Below are 19,259 nucleotides of genomic sequence, written 5' to 3' on the forward strand. Positions count from 1 at the left end.
GATAGTTTGGTGTGTATCTGGGGACACCCTTATCTGGTGGTCACTTTTCAGTAGTAGTAGTAGTAGTAGTAGCAGTAGCAGTAGTAGTAAAAGTAGTAATGATAATAGAATAGTAGTAGTAGTAGTAGTGATAGTAGGAGTAGTAGTAGCAGTAGTAATGATAATAATAATGATGATAATAATGATGTGAATAATAATAATAATAATAACAATAATAATAACAATAACGAATGGTATTTGTGTAGCGCATTCTTCTGAGCAAAGTTAGACTCAGTACGCTGGCAATCGTCAAGTCAAGGCCCAAAATGACAGCCCACACTCAGCTACACACACACACACACACACACACACACACACACACACACCACACACACACACACACACACACACACACACACACACACACACACACACACTCGCAGGAAACAATGAAGAAAAGAATCAAAATGCTCTGGAAACTCTCGGGCTGCAAGCGGAAGGCACAGAACACATTGTGCAAGGAGTACACTTTACAAGCGAAATCTGTGTCCTGTACACTGTAATCAGTCCTCGCGTGTTTCCAGCGTATAAGGGGTATTTAAAATGTAAACAAAATGCCTGGAGATAAGAGAGCACTTAGCAATGTGGATGTTTAGCCGGAAAGTTAATTTCCCTAGCCATCAGGTAGTCATGTCATTTCAGAAGAAGAGCACAAGCCGCAGGTGGTCGGCGCATGCACTGGAAGTGGTCCATGGCTTCGATGATTAAACCACTTGAGCCTCTGTACGTGTTGAACACTTGAAACGCATGCTAACACAATCTTCTGCTGTGTGCTTCACATGTTTACATTCACATGTTTACATCCACTCCAGGTAATTCAGATAAAACCCGTTTACGGAGTTGAAAAGCGACTGTGAACATGAAACTGTATTTCATAATTAAAATTGTAGTTCGTATAAGAAGCCCAACGCAGCGAGTGGGGATGTGACTTGGACAGGACACTCTCCACGATAATCAAATTATAGTCAAGATATCTAGTCAGGACAGCAGTTAACCCCTTTGCTCTTCTAGTGGTCATAGTGGGACATGACTGACTACCGTACTTACACAAAGGGACATACGTGGGCTGGAAGGCACATTGTTTTTGTCCCAGCTACTGCCGGCAGTGCTCTTGTGAACATCAGCTTTCCATCTTTCCTTACTTTAGGGATGGAAGGCTAACATTAGCAGATATCATCAACAGCAACAAAACATAATGCGGTCCTGTGACAATTGTTCTTTGTTCGCTTTTTGTTTGTTTTTCGAGCTCTCTCTCTCTCTCTCTCTCTCTCTCTCTCTCTCTCTCTCTCTCTCTCTCTCTCCCTCCCTATCTCTCTCTGTTCTTTCTTTCTCAGACGTTTGAAGTCGAGCTCTGACAAATGTCCGACAACTAGAAGGCAAACAGTCCACGACCTTTTTCGGGTTGTTAAACAGCGGTTAAACATGGCCAGAGATTCAAACATTTAAATGTGTCTCTGTTTCTTTGTGCAGCACAGTTCTTGATGGCAGCGAAAACACAAAGGAAGGTTTGTCTGCTCTGTTCATTGTATTTGAGATGAGTTGCAAGACTGTTTTGAGAGATGGTGAGGGCATGGAGACAGACAGAAACAGAGACACAGGTAGAGACAGAGATAAGGACACGAAAGAATAAAAAAAAAATAAGAAGGAAAGAAAGGAAAGCCAATAAAATAAAAGAATGAAGGAAAGCGGCACGTACGAAAGGAAAAGGAGATAGGATAGAGAGAAGAAAATATTACTACATGGAGGAAGGAATGGAGAGTGAAGGGCCAGAGGAAGAAGGACGTGGAAGAACTTTTTTTTAAGGAGGGGGCTGGGGAGGGGGAGGAAGGGGGGACGCAACCCATCTAAGCATTGAAAAATGTACCAAATAACCGTATTGGAAAAAAACACAAAGATTAAAGAAAAAAAACCCAAAAAAACCGTTTGTTGATAATGGAAACCGAGAAACACCGTAAACGGGTTGTCTCCCTTGATGAATGGAGTTTGGCGTGAGTGGTTCAAAGCCAACTCGTCAAGAGGGCCACACACTGTGGTCCGGTGCCCAGGGTGCAGACAAAACATGCCCATGGGGTGCAAATTGCAGCAGGGAGAACCGTGTCTGTGAAACAAAGAACTGGGCTGGGTCGGAAAGGCGATCTCACAGCAGCGCAAAGTTTGCTTAGTGTTCACAGTTTTCCAAGGTCTGCGCTCGTAGACTTAACAAAAAAGTCTGAACACAACGCAAACTCAGTGTGGCTGGGTGATCTCTTGAGCAACCAAGTCAGTCCTTACCTGGACTTATTCAACGGTAGCATTGTTGGCTTTTAGAGGGAGGTGGGAAAAAGGGGGGGCGGCAGGGTGGGGGTGGGGCCACGTGACGAAACTCCGAACTTCAATGGAAATTTCTGACATACCTAAAAAAAAAAAAAAAAATAATAATGATAATAATAAATAATAATTATTATTTTTGAAAAAAGAGAAAGAAAGAAAGGAAAGGCATTTTGAATACTTTTGAAGCTTTTTTTTAATGGAAAGGTAAAGACAGTTATTTAATTGAAATTATTCTTGATTGGGAAACAAAATTTAAAACAAAAATCCATTTTTCCTTCAGAGTCACATACTGTGCTGTTCTCTGTCGAAGAATTGTCGGTGGGGGCGCTTGATTGCTTGACTAAAAGACTGAATTCATATAGACAAGCTCTCTCTCTCTCTCTCTCACACACACACACACACACACACACACACACACACACACACACACACACACACACACACTCACTTTAAAACTTAAACTAAAAAATGGAGTTGTTCAAGATATTCATATTCAATATAAAAAAAAACCCACACAATCTTTCTCAAACAAGTCCTCTGCTGCTGATACACAACAGTACCAATGTCGTCGGTACCTTTAGCAGTTCAACAACTAACATACCAACAGAACTTGAAAGTGCAACGTTGTGAGCACCTATAAATTGTAAGCTCGCTGGTCCTCTTTTATCTTTGCTTGCGTCTGTAATGTAGGCGGGGATGTAGGCGTACTGCTGAACAATTAAAGATTTTTCAAACACCAACAGACCAAACAGCTTCAGGAGGAGACGACGCCTGCGACAACCGACACACTGATGTCTGCCAAGGACTCTTCGTGGATAAAAACGAGAATTGTACGATGTTTGCCAGAAGGGACAAGGTGAAGGAGAGGTGAAGTAGACAAAAGGGTAGGTGGGTGGGTGGAAGGGACCGAGGGAAAAGGATGGGAGAAGGGTGGGGGTGGCGGAGGGGTTGCAAGCAAACGAAGCATGAAATCCTGTTTTTGAAAAAAAAAAAAAAAAAAAAAAAAAACGGCGGACGAGACAGGTACACGTGTCCCACATTCCCGCTGCCCCCCTCCCCTTTCTCCCTCCCACCCCCCACCCTTCTCTATACTACTCCCACCCACCCCCCCCCACCCCCCACCCCCAACCCCCTTTCCAGCTTGCGAGAGAGGGACACAGACATGTTGTCCTACATTAATATAAGCCGCTGGTGACTCACTTCTTTCCATGATGATAGCACAGAACAATGTCAGTGTCAGGCCTTGCAACGGGTCATTTTTTTTGAAGGGCCGCCCGAGCGATACAACGGGGCCGTTCCGTACTGCATTTGATAATGATGATAATGATGACAATGATAATAGCAGCAACACAGCAACAACAATAATATCATTATCATTATTATTATCATCATCATTATCATTATTCTTCTTCTTAGCTTTAGTATTACCACAAGGAGAAGAAGGAGGCAGAAAGAAACAAAGAAATATGCAACAACAACAACAGCAACAACAACAACAAAAACAACAAGAACAACAACAACAACAACAAAAACAACAACAACAAAACAACAACAACAAAAACAACAACAACAAACCCAACAAAAACACAAAACAACAACAACGAAAATGGAAGGAAAGAAAGAAAGAAGGAATGACAAAACGCAGAAGTCTGCTCAAAATGATTGCCATGGTCATAATTATCATGTCCGATGAGCATTCTAATCTTCCGTCCTGACGACTTTAGAATACCCACACAGACACGGACACAAACGACACACTGCCAATGAACATAGCAGGATGGGCAAAAGGTGCTGAGAACAACTCCACTTCCTGTTCATCAACAGTGGAGCAGCCAAATCAAATCAAATCAAATCATGGTGCTTAGAGCCTCGCCGACCACTAAGGCCATCTGAAGGCTATCGCCACGTTAATACCTACTTCAAGTCAAGGGTAAAAACAAAACAAAACAATATCACAGAGAGAGAGACAGATACAGAGAGAGAGACAGATCCCTCTCTCTCTCTCTCTCTCTCTCTCTGTGTGTGTGTGTGTGTGTGTGTGTGTGTGTGTGTGTGTGTGTGTGTGTGTGTGTGTGCAATAAACCCTTGATAGAAAATTCTGCGATTAAAAACTAGCCGCCGCACTACAAGCCTTAAGGGCTCACTGAATTAAGCGGTATATGCTATCAGAGATGAGCAAGTAATTAAACCAGATCATGATTACCTTTTCTTTGAGGAGGGAGAAAAGGTGTCAAAAAGCAGTTTAGCTTCAACTTTCCACTTTAGAATGGATATATGCTGTGAAGAGGGTAAAAGTAGGGGCACAAATAAATTCCGTAAAAGTTCAGAGTTAAACCAAGTGGAAAAAGTTTGTGTTTTTTTTCTGGAAAGCGTAAAGTTAAATGGAATGGGGAGACAGAAAAGAGGAGACGATAGAAAAGAACAAAGAGGGGTGAAGTAGGCGAGCGCGGAAAGATAAGAGAGGACAGCAATATAGTCTTTTGCACAGTTTCCCGACGGCTAGGATACCGTTTCAAACTGAACAGCACCCGTCAAGAGGAAGGGAAACGGAAAGAACTAACACAAAATAAAGAAACGCCTGAGGAAAGAAAGAAATGACCGAGGAAAGAAAGAAAAGAATAAACAGAAAGAAAGGAAAATGAACGAAAAAGAGACAAAGAAAGGAAAGAAAACAACCCCACCCCCAAAAAAAGATAATTATAAAAAGAAATATGAAAAAGAAGAATTAAAAAAATAAGAATAAAAAAGAAAAACAAGAAAAAAGGAAAGAAAAGAAAAGAAAGCCAGCAAGAATTTAGAAAGAAAAGAACAGAAAGAAGAAAGAAAGAAACTGGGAAATGAAAAACAAGAGAGAGAAAGAAAAAAATGCATTGATGTATGACGACGATTTGCTAATGGAATAGTGTCTGACGGTAAAGTGGGCTGAGTAAGCCATGCAAGGGTGTGGAAATCACACACACACACACACACACACACACACACACACACACACACACACACACACACACACACACACACACACACTGTTATAACTTTTTTTTTCAAGATTCATGTATATATCTCAGACTTGTCACTGTTAATGTTGGACTGTTTCAAATCTTTGTTGGATAGTCCAATTGGGTTGTTAAAACGATTTATCTTTAAAAAAAAAAAAATTTGATAGTTTGGAAGTTATTATTTTAGCCAGATTGTTGTAAATGTTGTGTTTTATTTCCTCTTTACCCTTTCCCTCCTCCCTCCCTCTCCCCCCTTTTTTTGTCTAATATCACTTACTGTGGATAGACATTAAATGAAATTGAACACACACACACACACACACACACACACACACACACACACACACACACACACACACACACACACACACACTTAAAAGAAAGAAAGAAAAAAGGAAGAGAAAGAAATCCTAATCCACATTCCCAGCACAACAGCGTAACACCGTACAAAACTATTCGCTAACGTGTCATCATCCCCCACAGGGATTTACCTCCCCTGGTGTGCGTGGAGAACAAGAGAGTAACGCGCCCTGCCGGAAACAATGTCGCCACTTTGTTATCAGGGTGGGACGTCCACTTCTGTTTGTCCATTGTCTTCCTTCTGGCTTTTTTTTTTCTGTTTGTTTCGGGTAGCTGGGTGGGCGAGGGGTGGGACCAAGGCTGGGCAGCAATCAACACCCGATTAACTTAAACGGGTGTCGTGTGGCTGGGGACAATCTGGGTGTCTGTGCACCCCGGGAGGTGATGAAAGTGGCGACCAGAAAAATGTGAGAAGGCGGAAAAGAACAGAAACTATGTGTTTCTTTGTCACGCTTTCATCGTGATACCCCCCGGTGCGACAGCAGTCCCGGACAAAGGTGTGGCAGAGGGGTGGGGTTCAGATGAGGAGAAAGTTTGCGGTTTTCATTAATCTGTCCCTCTTTCCTTTCATGTGGTTCACAGTCCGCTTGCTGGAAGATACTGAAACTGCTTGACGTTGAGTTCAAGAACAACACGGTTAACTGGGAGGCGGGATGGGTGTGGGTGGGGAGAGGGGGTGTGTTTGGATTCTTTGCTTTGGTTACTGAGTTATCTTGTTCTCCATCTTCCTCCTACTCTTCTCCTTTCACGTATGGTGACTTGGTCTAATACTCACATTCACTGGTCTCTTGTCGTAGTCTGGGCAGTGTTCTGGTCGTCATACAGACGTGAAACTTGAGATAAAATCAATGCAAAAGTCTACTGCAAACCCTCCAGCACATGGATATGTTAACCAGTCTATACCAAAGACAAAAAACTACCAGATGAGAAACAACGATTTGTTATTTGTAACAGTGCTGGTATCACAATATGACAATGACCACGACTGGGGAAACTCTTAAACATCGGGCAGCCTAACAGGAAATTCTAGGCACGAAAATTCCCCCACCCCCACCCCCAAACCCCCCTCCCAAACCCCCCTCCCTGACCGTCGATAGTCAGTTTAAAATGTTTGTCCGTGTATACACCCGCTACATAGTTACAATATATTACAACATCATGATAGAACTTTGTGTGAGTTGTTCTGTTTATATGTAACTGTGGTGTATTGTGACATTTTCAAGATTTAAAAAAAACCCTGTTTAAATCAATTTGACCACGTCCCTGATCACACCGTTTCCGGGTGAAACGTCAAGAGCCTGAACACAGAAGCCAGCTCTTCCATGAGAACAGACAGAGACAGACCACAGACGTTAAGGAAGGACGTCCACATTGAACAGAAAGGTGGACAGGCAGCACGCACAGCACGTGCACAAAAGGCATTCGCTTTCTTCCAGCTGCAGCAATCAGCAGCCCCAGCCAGCCTGACCACAGTTAACTACCTGAGGACACTGAAAGCTTGCCACAGCAAACACCACACATTGTGTGCTTGTGGTGGGAAGGGGTACAAAGTAATAGATGTATGTTTCCCATGGAAGATTCTCATTGAAACAGCACAGCAGAAATTTACTAACAATGTTATTGATTTTTTTTTTTCACAGTTGTGTATTTTACAAGTGATGAGCGTTTTGAAAATATTCAAGAGTGTAACGATAATATTGAAATAGTAAATTATATACATTATTTCCTGTTTACCAGTTCAGAAAGACACCATTAAACGATGTTGAAATCTGATAACATTATCAACGTGTTTGATTCTTACCAAAGGAACACTTTCATTTGCACTGTCCAAATCACACTTTATACCGGACACACTCCATCCAAAAACTCCCACCGGATCAGACCTCTGTTCATAGTCTTCTGTTTGGTCTGCAAAGTAATGTTACTAAAAATAACCACAAAATAAAGACCATTAACATGTTGTGATTGTAGGTCATCTTCATCTTGTCACACAAAGACCGTACTGAACAAAACGCAGTAATTACTGTCTCATTGACATCTGCAGGTCCACTTTTTCTTTGCTCGCGCTTATGATCCATTTTCTTCTTTTTTTTCCCCTTGTACACAAGGTTATATTTGACATTTCACGACATCAGTGTGACTCAACATTCACATAGCAAAACATTTGGTCCATCAATGATCATTAAAAAAATCATTAATTTGTTGAGATACAAGGGTTATTTTTTTCTTTGCTCGTGCTCATGATCCATTTTCTCCTCTCCGCCACATGCCTCCATTCCAAATCTGCATTTTTAAACATTATTCTCCTGGTTTTCCTTTTGATCAAAAATAATACTGCTATGTATTAATTTCAACCGGCAAAGACATCCGCCAGGTATTTAATGTGTGTGTGCATTTACATTAACTTTAATACGACAGGACTTTACATCGAGTTTCATGTGTCCTGTTGAATCCATGATCGCGATCGTCGATCGAGACATGTTTGAAAATAGAATACTGTTTAAAACACGGGTCAGGTATTGATGATGGATCATTCACAGTTATTTCTCTCTGAAATATACACGAACATAAACGTCAGTGAACGGACAGGTATATGAAAGGGATTGTGCAAGAGGACATAAACATTCCAAATTGAACCACCGCCGCTCAGCAATACGTCAGTTTAACGATTCACAGCGCCACACAGACGAGGCTCTGCTGCCCACGAGCCAGTGATCGCGATGATCACTTGTCACAGTTCATGTTCCCAGTTGATGGAATCGTTTGGGGCCGGCCGTGGCTGACGTTCTGGGATTGTCCACACGTTTTATGGACAGCTCGACGTCCTGTGTAGTAATATCAATGGTGATCTTATTTCCTGTATTTGGTATGGTCGTTTCAGTCTTGTCATGATTGTGCACGGAAGGTTTTGGTAATACAGTCGTAAGGTGAATCTGATTGTATTCTCAAATAAAAAATCTTTATTATGCAGGGGAAGTGGGATTGTTATTGGGGTTTTTTGTGTTTTGTTTGTTTTTTGTTTGTTTGTTTGTTGTTGTTGTTGTTTTTGAATTGTACAAAATTCTATTTGCTGTAATTGCTCTTTGACCCACGACAAACGGCAGTTCGTTTCTGAACTGAACATAGAAGAACGTTTTCTTTCTCGTCGTAGTTTAATGTACTAACAACTTGAATTCGTTTCTTAATCAAAGAAGCCAAGTGAACACTCAGACGAGAAGAAGTATACCTAATCGGCATGTCGGAACGTCACAACTTCACTTTCACGGAGGCACCAAAGCATCTTACCACACCCCCTTAAAAAAACAAAGTTAATAAAGACAGATGCCTGACATTCCCATGAACACAACACGCTGTTCTAGGGTTCCTAAAGGATCTCGGAAGTTTGCACGCAAGGTCCACGACCTGAACCTTCGTTCACTGCACTGATTACCCACCAGGTTCCAGATAGTCTGTCATAGGTGTCTCTTTATGAAGTGCCCAGTCAAGGACGGTCCCAGGGAGAATTCTATTCCGGTGTGTCCGTTTGTGTTTGTGTTTGAATAAGAGGGTCGGGACTGATCAGAAATGAAAGGAAGTAACATAAGGCGTTCGTTGAACTGTTCGTTATGGTTCCAGCACGCGTGTCTGTGAGTTGTCTTTGTCCCCACCCGCTTTCCATATTGTCCCTCATTGAATATACTTGTGTTTAAAGAACGTGACCGATCTTAAGGCCTTCGGCTGTCGATATCAAACACATGTTGTAATGTACATGGAACGGACAGAGGCGGTTGGGTTTTGTAGGCACAAAAGGCAGAGTATAATGACGCACTACAAGCTTACACTAACGTGATGTAAAATGTTCAAGTGATAACATCATGCTTGTCGGATAACAAAGAGTTTGGACAAAGAACACACACACACACACACACACACACACACACATATATATATATATATATATATATATATATATATATATATATATATACATAATATTCACAGAGAAAGAGACGGAGAAGATAGACAAACAGGAGAAAAAGAGGGAAAGAGAGAGGTAACGCCTAGACGTCTCAAATCGGAGACGAAAATTAATGTTCACACACACACACACACACACACACACACACACACACACACACACACAGTTACCCCCTACCTCCGCCCCTTCAGCCCCACCATCACCACCATCCCGCCATAGGTGACCACCGTCACCCACCCACCTCACGATCCTCCAAACAGAACCGGTTCCAAACTGACAGGAGCAGTGCCCGTGTCTATGAAGGGGTCATGGGTGTGAAGGACGTTTCCATGGAGACATTTTGTGTCCAGTGGACAATAGGGAACAGTGATGGTGGATCGGCCTGTACTGGGCATGGTCACTGCATGGGTACTGGCGTTGAAAATGTTGTTCATCGGTGTTGTGGTTGGTTGTGTGATTGCTGTCCTCGTAAGTAACTACTACTACTGCTACTGCTGCTGCTGCTCCTCCATCTGCTATTACTACTACTACTACTCTGAGATAAGAAGAAGGAGAAAAGGAGGAGGAAGAGCAGCAGAAGAAGGAGGGGGGAGCATAATGATGATAATAATAATAATAACAAAAAAAATATAAATAAATGTACAAGTTTATGTTGCACTCAATCTTATGCAGAGACAAATCAAAGCCCTTTCACACTCGACTTTCACACACAGGCATTACTATGTGGCAAAGGGATGAAAGACAAAACCTATAAATACCAGTAGATAGAAGGCTACAGAAACTATTGACTGCAAGAGGGAGGGAAGGATGAGCTATTTTGGAAAGAGGTGTGTTTAAGGTTTGAAAGAGCTGCGTGCGTCTTCTTCTTCGTCTTATCATTAATGCATTATTGTTGCAGTTTTTCTATCTTTCTGTTTTTCTTTCTCTTCTCCCTCCCCTCCTCCTTCTTCTATTAATTTTCTTCTTTTTTTTCCCCCTTCTCGTTGTTTCCTCCTTATTCTTATGTATTTTTGCTTGTTGCAGAGCTTCTAAAATTGACCATGTTTCTCCTCTCCTTCAGTCTCTCCACTGGTTGCCTGTTTCTGATCGAATAGACTATAAGCTATCCACTCTGACCTTTTCTGCAGTCAACGGATCTGGCCCAAAGTATCTTTCTGAACTCAACCATATCTATACCCCGTCTCGCCAGCTCCGTTCTTCCTCTGATACTCGACTTCTCAGGATACCTCACGTCAGAAGTAAGACCTATGGACACAGATCGTTTTCTTTTCAATCGCCAAAGACGTGGAACAAGCTCCCTGATAACCTCCGTCATTCTGATTCCCTCGCATCTTTTAAATCTCGTCTCAAAACTCACCTTTTCCCTCAGCAATAAGTTCAGTTGTGGCAGGCCCACAACTACATGCATGTATATGAATGTGTATTGTGTGTGCGTGTGTTTATGTAAGTATGTGCCTGCCTATGTGTGTGTATGTGTTAGGGTAGCTGTTAGATACACATGTATGTTAAAATGTATGTATGCAGTGTGTGTGTGTGTGTGCGTGCGTGCGTGCGTGCTTGTGTGTGTGTGTGTGTGTGTGTGTGTGTGTGGTCACATTTTGGTGTGTGTATGTAACATAGATATAATGTTTTATGTTATCAAAAGCGTTTTTGTAAAGCACCTAGAGCAGATTTCTGGATAGTGTGCTATATAAGTATCCATTATTATTATTATTATTATTATTTGTCAGAATCGTTGTGCTTTTTGCTATTACACTATTCTTCCAATTCAATCTTAAACCCGTAGTGTGCATAATTATGGTTTCAGTATTTGATTTAACAAGGATTAGCTTCTCGTAAGAAAAATGTTAATATTGAAGTTACTTACAGGTTAGCATCAATGTTATTTTTAGATACCGGCTTATGTTAGCGTTAGGTAAGCGTTAGAGAGAGAGAGAGAGAGAGAGAGAGAGTTAGTGTGGAAGGTCCGTTTAGCTTCAGGAGAAAGGCAAAGGTACAACTGGGGCTAACAGATCTTTTTCTTCTTCTTCTTCTGTGTTCGTGGGCTGCAACTCCCACGTTCACTCGCATATACGCGAGTGGGCATTTTCGTGTATAACCGTTTTTACCCCGCCATGCAGGCAACCATACTCCGCTTTCGGGGGTGTGCATGCTTGGTATGTTCTTGCTTCCATAACCCACCGAACACTGACATGGATTATAGGATAATTAACGAGCGTATTTGATCTTCTGCTTGCCGTATACACACGAAGGGGCGTCAGGCACTAGCAGGTCACATATGTTGACCTGGGAGATCGTAAAAATCTCCATCCTTTACCCACCAGGTGCCGTCACCGCGATTCGAACACAGGACCCTCAGATTGAAAGTTCAACGCTTTAACCATTCGGCTATTGCGCTCGTCGGGCTAACAGATTAATTTTGTCTTATTACTGGTTCCACAGTGTGCTAGATTTACGGGACACGTTTCCTTTATGAGTCGCTTGCTATCAAAAAGTCATAAGCGTTATAATTTGATTATGGTCAAATAAAAGTGACCAGATTTGTAGTCTTGTATGATTTGGAGAGACGCCAAAGATTCGGTTTACGTCAAAATGTATAAACTAGGAATCACGATAGAGTTCAGATTTCGTTCTTTGTCACAAGATGACCGAGGTAGTTCAGAAACAACTGTGAGTAACGCTGGTAAAGGTGGAACAGTAGATAGTTATATTGGTCATTGTACCGCTAATGCCCTCCAGAGAGTCGTCTCTGTCTCTTGCTGTTTTCCACACTATCCCTCTTTGAGAATGATCGTGTTTAACGAACGTGACCCAGCTGAAAGGCCTGCAGACACTAAACGTTTGGGCCGACGTGTTGAAAGCCTCCGTCGTGTGGACTCTGAAGGGGAGGTTTAGTAACGACGCAGACATGTGGGAGATATTATGACGCAGAGTAAAATAGAAGGTGGCAATTTCTTTTTTCATAACAGGGTATATTATACAGACAGAGCAGGTCAGAAAGACTGCTAGACAGTTCTATTGTGTGTGTGTGTGTGTGTGTGTGTGTGTGTGTGTGTGTGTGTGTGTGTGTGTGTGCGTGTGAGACAGAGAGAGAGAGAGAGAGAGAGGCAGACAGACAGACAGACCGACCGACCGACAGATAGAACAGTGACGATAACGATATTTATTCACACACACACACACACACACACACACACACACACACACACACACACACACACGCACGCACGCACGCACGCACCCGCGCGCGCTATTCAAGCAGTAATGAACCGTTTTGGAGGGACTGATAAGTGACATGCATACTGGGTACGTAGATGTTTACACTACCAACCGCCTGCTGACTTGGAACATGGGCTCTTGAAAGTACGTATTTGATCTTATGAGTGTATGCACATACAGAAGTTACAGCACTAGAAGGTCTGCCCGTTCCGCTGACTTGGGAGGCCGGAAAAAATGGTTCACACCTTCCCCACCAGGCACCACAATCCATTTGCCTTTTCTCACAAAGCTTAGGAACCTTCGCGCACACAGACACACAGACACAATGAAACAAACACACACACGCGCGCGCGCATACACACACACACACACACACACACACACACACACACACACACACACACACACACACACATGCCACAGAAAATCACATAAAAAGATCCGCTTTGAAGGAAATAAAAACCCATATCATAGTCATAATTCATTCTAAAACACTGTATCCGGTGTGTACTTCTTTTGTTTTTCTTTTCTTTTCTTTTTTTTTTTAATGCAGCGATGCAATAATAAATAATGACCAAAGTCAACAAAAAAACAATAAAGATTTCGGGTCTGCTGGGTATGTGTGGTACGGGCGCTGATAAAACAGGACACTCCTCTCCGTCACAATTCACCAATCAAAAGAAGGAAGACAGAAACGGATCAGGGTGGGGGGGTGGGGGTGGAGGAAGAGGGGACACGAGTACTTGTGAAAGAAACAAAACAAAAACAACTACCACTGACACCACCTCCATCAACACGGCGAAAAGTACCCAATCAACCAGTCCAGCGCCCAACATGCTGAGCACACATCCCACTAGTCAATCGGTTAATCAATCAGTCACCCAGGCACTCAGTCGAAAAGCTAAAATCGCGAACGAAAGAAAGAAAGAAGGAAGGAGAGAAAGAAAAATGAAGTTTAAAGAACAACGGGGGAAAAGGGAATGAAATAAGTGAGCAGCAATACACCGACTCAGACAACAGAATTAAACAGTTGACTGACAAAAGAAAAAAATCGATTTTTGGCTCAGTCATAGTAAACCGCAACGTTTACCATCTGACTGTCTGGCTGTCAGCTTTACACATACTGACGTGTAACTCAAACATAGCATAAAAGCAGAAGGAAGCCAGATGGACAGGCACACAGATGCACAGGCAGGCAGACTGACAGACAGGCTACGAACACAAATGATCACATCTTACCTGACACTAGTCTTCTCGGTAACAAGCACTCACACGCCGTCTGAATGCCGAGAACAAGTGGTTGTGGTCAGTACCGATCCGCCTTATTATCATGGAAGAGTCCTTTTCATTGTTTCATGTCACAAAAGAGTTAGTCCCCTGAGAAATTCTTCACTGTGTCCTTTCTCCAAATGTCTAAGCTTTTCCCAGTTCTGTTCCTAACTTGTAGCCATCCACATTTTCTGACAATATGTGCAGACAGATTCAAAGTGACTGTACCTCAGGCCAGGGCATACCATTACCAGACAAAAACATTGATAATTCAAGCTTGTGGATGATAAATTATGAAAACATTATTGCTATATCTCTCCACCTTTACAATAAAAGAGCAAAGGAAATACCCAGTGGGGAACAAAGCCATAAAATTGACGCTTTTGAAAAACCGTGATCGAAATAAGACTGCTTGAGAAGCGTTAACACCTATCTTGACCGATGAAAAATGACGTAAACACACTAATTGTAGATTAATGAATAAACAGACAAAAGAGAAAGTAAACAGATAAGTAAAGCAAAATAATCATAAAAAGATACAAAAATAACTAGATAAATCCACCTTCACCCTCAACGATCGAGGAAAACAAGAGAACTGGTGACGAGGGCAGAAGAAAAAAAACAGACGGTGTCTGTGACTTGTGAGGTCAGAACCTCAGCACTTGCACTGAGCACAGAGAAGGACTCAGAAACGTGTACACATTTGTCAGCACAGTTGTCGGTCTTCTTTTCACAACAGCGCCACCGTCTGAGACTGAACCGATAGGGATTAAGGCCCAAGACCTGACCCAGACTTCAAAGTTTCCGAACCCCAGTCCCTAGGGTTTGCTTCACACACAGGCACAATTGTTTCCTGGCCTCGCTTTTTCTCCCGATCCAAATTTTATTAATGATATCCGTGACGTCAAAAACAGGCCGCCTTGCCGCCACCTTTATCAGTAATGAAGTTGGATCCGTGAAGAGTTCTTTACTTGGCTATCACGGCGTGGCCTGGCTATCAGCTGAGGGATTTGTGTTTCCAGATCGATCTGTCGGAGTGCTGGCCCCTGCTTTGGTGGCCGACAGCCAATGGTGGGGTGTTGATTGAGTGTTTTGTGGACAGTTAATCACAGTTTGTTGTGCTCCAACAACCCCGCGGTGGAAGTCTCTGTGTTGTGTTGTTGCAGGGGATTTGCCTGTTGTGTTATAGATCCCGGGGAGTGGCGTGGGCCGACGTTGAACGCTGGACAAACACCGTCCACATGAGGCGTGAAATCGATCATTGTTCCCCTAACAAGTGGACGTTTTCTTCCAGTATGGCCACTGGCTTGTTTTTTCTGCTTTGTTTTTTATTACGATATTTAGTAAGTATTCCTGTGGGTGGGATTAGGAAGAAGTACAAACAAAGAAACAGGGCGTAGAAGGAAAACAATCTGAAGTGACGACGACAACGACGGCAATGATGATGATGACCATGATAATGGTGGTAATGAGGAGAACGTGAGTGGAGAAGATACTCTTTCTCTTGACAAGAGTGGTGTTTTTCATCCAGACAATGAATACTGTACTATTTCGCAGCTAATACCCAGCTCGAACCATAAATTCTGTTTGCATCAAACCTCTGTACTCGGACAATCATCAGTGTTGTTGTTGTTGTCGTCTTTGTTGTTGTTGTTGATGCTGATGTTGATGTTGTTGTTAATGAACTGAAACGAACATTCATCATTCTCTCTCATTCTGCCTCTTTCTGCCTCTTTCTGTCTGTCTGTCTGTCTGTCTAACACACACACACACACACACACACACACACACACACACACACACACACACACACACACATTTTTGTTTGTTTGTTTTGTTTCGTATTGTTTTTCTTTTTGATATGCGATAGAATCAGATGATATTTTGCTCACATCACGGGTGTTTTAGAGAATGTTTAAGACTGAATGGTATGGTGTCTGTAGTCAGGGTCAGGCTTGCTGGAAAGACAGTGGCTGCCTTTTATAGAACGGTCGACCAGTAAACAGGGGTCACAGCTGCGATCCATTCACACAATGACCGAGAAGTATGTTCCCTTTGTCACTACTGATGTCCAGAACTTTATAGTTTCACCATCAACAACCTCTACCTGAATATCTAGTCATCAACCCCTTCCACATGTAACATGCGGCTTCTGTTCAAACGTGTGTGTGTGTGTGTGTGTGTGTGTGTGTGTGTGTGTGTGTGTGTGTGTGTGTGTGTGTGTGTGCGCTCGCATGTGTGTGTGTGCAGTACGTGCATGTGTGAGTGTGCACACATTTTTAGATTAATATACACTTGTATGTATTCTAATTTTCTACTGTATCTGTGTTTGTGTATGATTTTTCGAGTTATGTTCGTACCTTGTTATGTACTATCCCTCCCCCCCACCCCATCCCCCAATATTCCTTGTGACCCCAGTACACTTGGTAATAAAGACATATTCTATTCTATTATCAGTAATCTGGAAAACGTCTTCAAAATTGTCGATTTTGATATTACTGTTGGTTTGATCTTTTAAGCCTTTGGAATACACTCATTTCATGTGTTTGTGTGTGAGCTGTGAATGTGTGTCTGTGTGTCAGTGTGCATGTGTATTTGCATGTATATCTTTGTGCGCACGCGCGTGCGTGCGTGTGTACGTCTGCGTGTGTGTCTTATTTGTGCCTGTATGTGTGTGTACATGTCTGAATATGTCCGTGCGTGTTTGTGTGTGAGTACGTGTGTGTATGTGTGTGTTTGTGTACGTGTGTGTGTGTGTGTGTGTGTGTGTGTGTGTGTGTGTGTGGGTGTGCGTGTGCGTGCGTGCGTGTGGAAAAGACAGACAAATGAATGATAATGGTGGCGGGGTCTGGCCGTTACAATGAAATAGGCCCAATCGTCAGTTTTCTCCCCTGGTCATTTCCGCCATTTTTAAACACCCCCTCCTCGCCCCCCCTCCCACTCCCCCCGCCCCCTTTACCACCACAGCTGACTTTATGCCCGACACCACCACCCTCCACCCCCATCCCCACTCTGCATCCCCTCCTTTCCATCCTCCGGAATGCAGACCGACAAGTTCTGGATGGGAGGAAAGGGGAGGAGGCGGGGAGGCAGGGGAGGGAGAAGGGGAAGGCGTCCAAAGGGCCCACATGTCCATTGTCAAAGCTGACCGAGTTTTACCACACCTGTGTATTAGTGTTGATTGCAGGTGATGTATGTTTTTTATAACACACACACACACACACACACACACACACACACACACACACACACTAACCCCTGACCACCAAGATCTATGACCGTGCGATGAAGGAAGGTAACATTATGTAGATCCTTCTATATGACTGTGCTGTCCTCTCTCATTTTCCACTTAACAGTCTTACCATTAAAGGCTGTGTCTTTTCTACCTCCTCAAAGCTGACCTTATAACTGCTCCGGTGGTGTTCGGTGTGCTGGAGTTCAGATTCTGGAGAAACCGTATGCTTTTTTTTGTTGTTTGTTTTTTGTTTTTTTCCTTCTTTTTTTTTTACCTTCACACACACTCGTGCGATCGGGTAAACGGATTGACATTTGTATATGAGACCAGCTATAAGGAAATCTACCAAATAACCGACAGAAACACTTTTAATGAAATGAGTGATTTGATAAACAGGACCCCTGAATCATTGGGGCTTTTTTGCTTGTTTGTTTGTTTGTTTTTTTACAGACTGGTCCGTCTTTCTTTTTACCTTCACGCACACACATACGTGCGATCGGGCAAAGGGATGGACATTAATATTGTACATGAGACCAGCTGTAAGGAAATCTACCAAATAACCAACAGAAACACTTTTAATGAAATAAGTGATCCATTGTGTGTGGGTTTGTTTGTTTTTTTGTTGTTGATTTTTGTTGTTGTTGTTGTTTTGTTGTTGTTGTTGTTGTTGTTGTTGTTTTCTTTGTGTGTTTTTTACGGACTGGTCCGTTTGTTTCTCTCTCACCAGCAAATGTGCGTACAATCATTCTTCCACTGCTGCTGAGAAGTGCTGCTTGCTGGTAGTGGTTGCATTGAACGCATGCAGTTATCTCAACTTTCATGAAGCAGCTTGGTAACTTTCTGTGTCACTGCAAATAACTCTTTTCATGGGTGGTGATGCGGCCACCGTTCCAATGTCCCTACAATAACATTAATGAAAATTACTACTACTACTAAGAATAATAACATTAATGATAATAATATTCCAATGCTACAACAGTAATGAGAACAAACACCATGTGGGTGATGCACATTACACATAACAACTATTAAACGTCAGTTCAAAACTCCCAGTCAGTGTCTCCAGAGTCTCTCACACCACCTCAAAGTGGGAACAACGTGAGTTGACAGTGCTGAGTTCTACAATCAACGGTCACGACAAATATGATCACGGAGAACAACAATTGTTTCATCGACAACAAATACAACGACGACGACGACAACAACAAAAGACAACAAAACAACATTAGGAATCTCATGTATGTACTGTTCTTTAAGTGATATGTTGTTTCCGGTTGTCCTGATGAGGATGGTTTTCGTTGCTGTTGTTGTTTGTTCGTTTGTTTATTTGTTTGCTATTTCGTGCGTTTGTTTGTCCTTTGTTTGTTTGTTTTTTGTCCCATAGCTGTACCAGCATCAATACCTACCATAAACATCCAACCTCATCTAAGACAGTATTTTGCAGTCAAAATTTGTTGAATAACTTACCTCTAGGTCCGTGAAAAGAGACGTCTTGGCCAAGCAACAGACGATTGACCGGCGAACAAAACAGTTCTTCAAACTGATGAATCAACTCTTCTTTCGGGCAGATGAATCACTTCTACCCACAGTAACGTCCACACAAGCGGAACAAACCATTTATAAAGCTCTCAAAACACAAACTGGCCATACACATAGATTCTGTTGATTTTCCAAGTCTGCTTTTTGCTCAGAGGAGAAACGTGTCACACAAAGTATTTTTCCGTTGTTGCTGATTTTGACCATATACTATTTAAACAAGCGTAAGCGTTGAAGTTGAAACACGTCTTTTTTACCTTAAGGTGTATATCAAAATCCAAAATTATTTGTCCTCTTTGAAAATGCTGACATTAAATAAAAAGAAAAAGAAAAGAAA

At 42.4% G+C, this 19,259-nt stretch overlaps 1 protein-coding gene across 2 annotated transcripts in view; it reads right to left on the reverse strand.

The window, feature by feature from the left end:
• Positions 1-18,934, reverse strand: part of LOC143299218 (uncharacterized) — a 179,025-nt gene extending 160,091 nt beyond the window's left edge. Inside the window, exon 1 of one of the 2 annotated variants that reach the window (XM_076612413.1) lies at positions 18,854-18,934. The gene's annotated coding sequence lies outside the window, so the exon portion shown is untranslated. Of the gene's footprint in view, positions 1-14,121; positions 14,232-18,853 lie in introns of those variants that run through there. The other variant, XM_076612412.1, reaches the window with a different exon arrangement.
• Between the last annotated feature and the right edge of the window lie 325 nt (positions 18,935-19,259).

This window comes from Babylonia areolata, chromosome 24 (genome assembly GCF_041734735.1).
Source record: "Babylonia areolata isolate BAREFJ2019XMU chromosome 24, ASM4173473v1, whole genome shotgun sequence".
Lineage (NCBI taxonomy): Eukaryota > Metazoa > Mollusca > Gastropoda > Neogastropoda > Buccinidae > Babylonia > Babylonia areolata.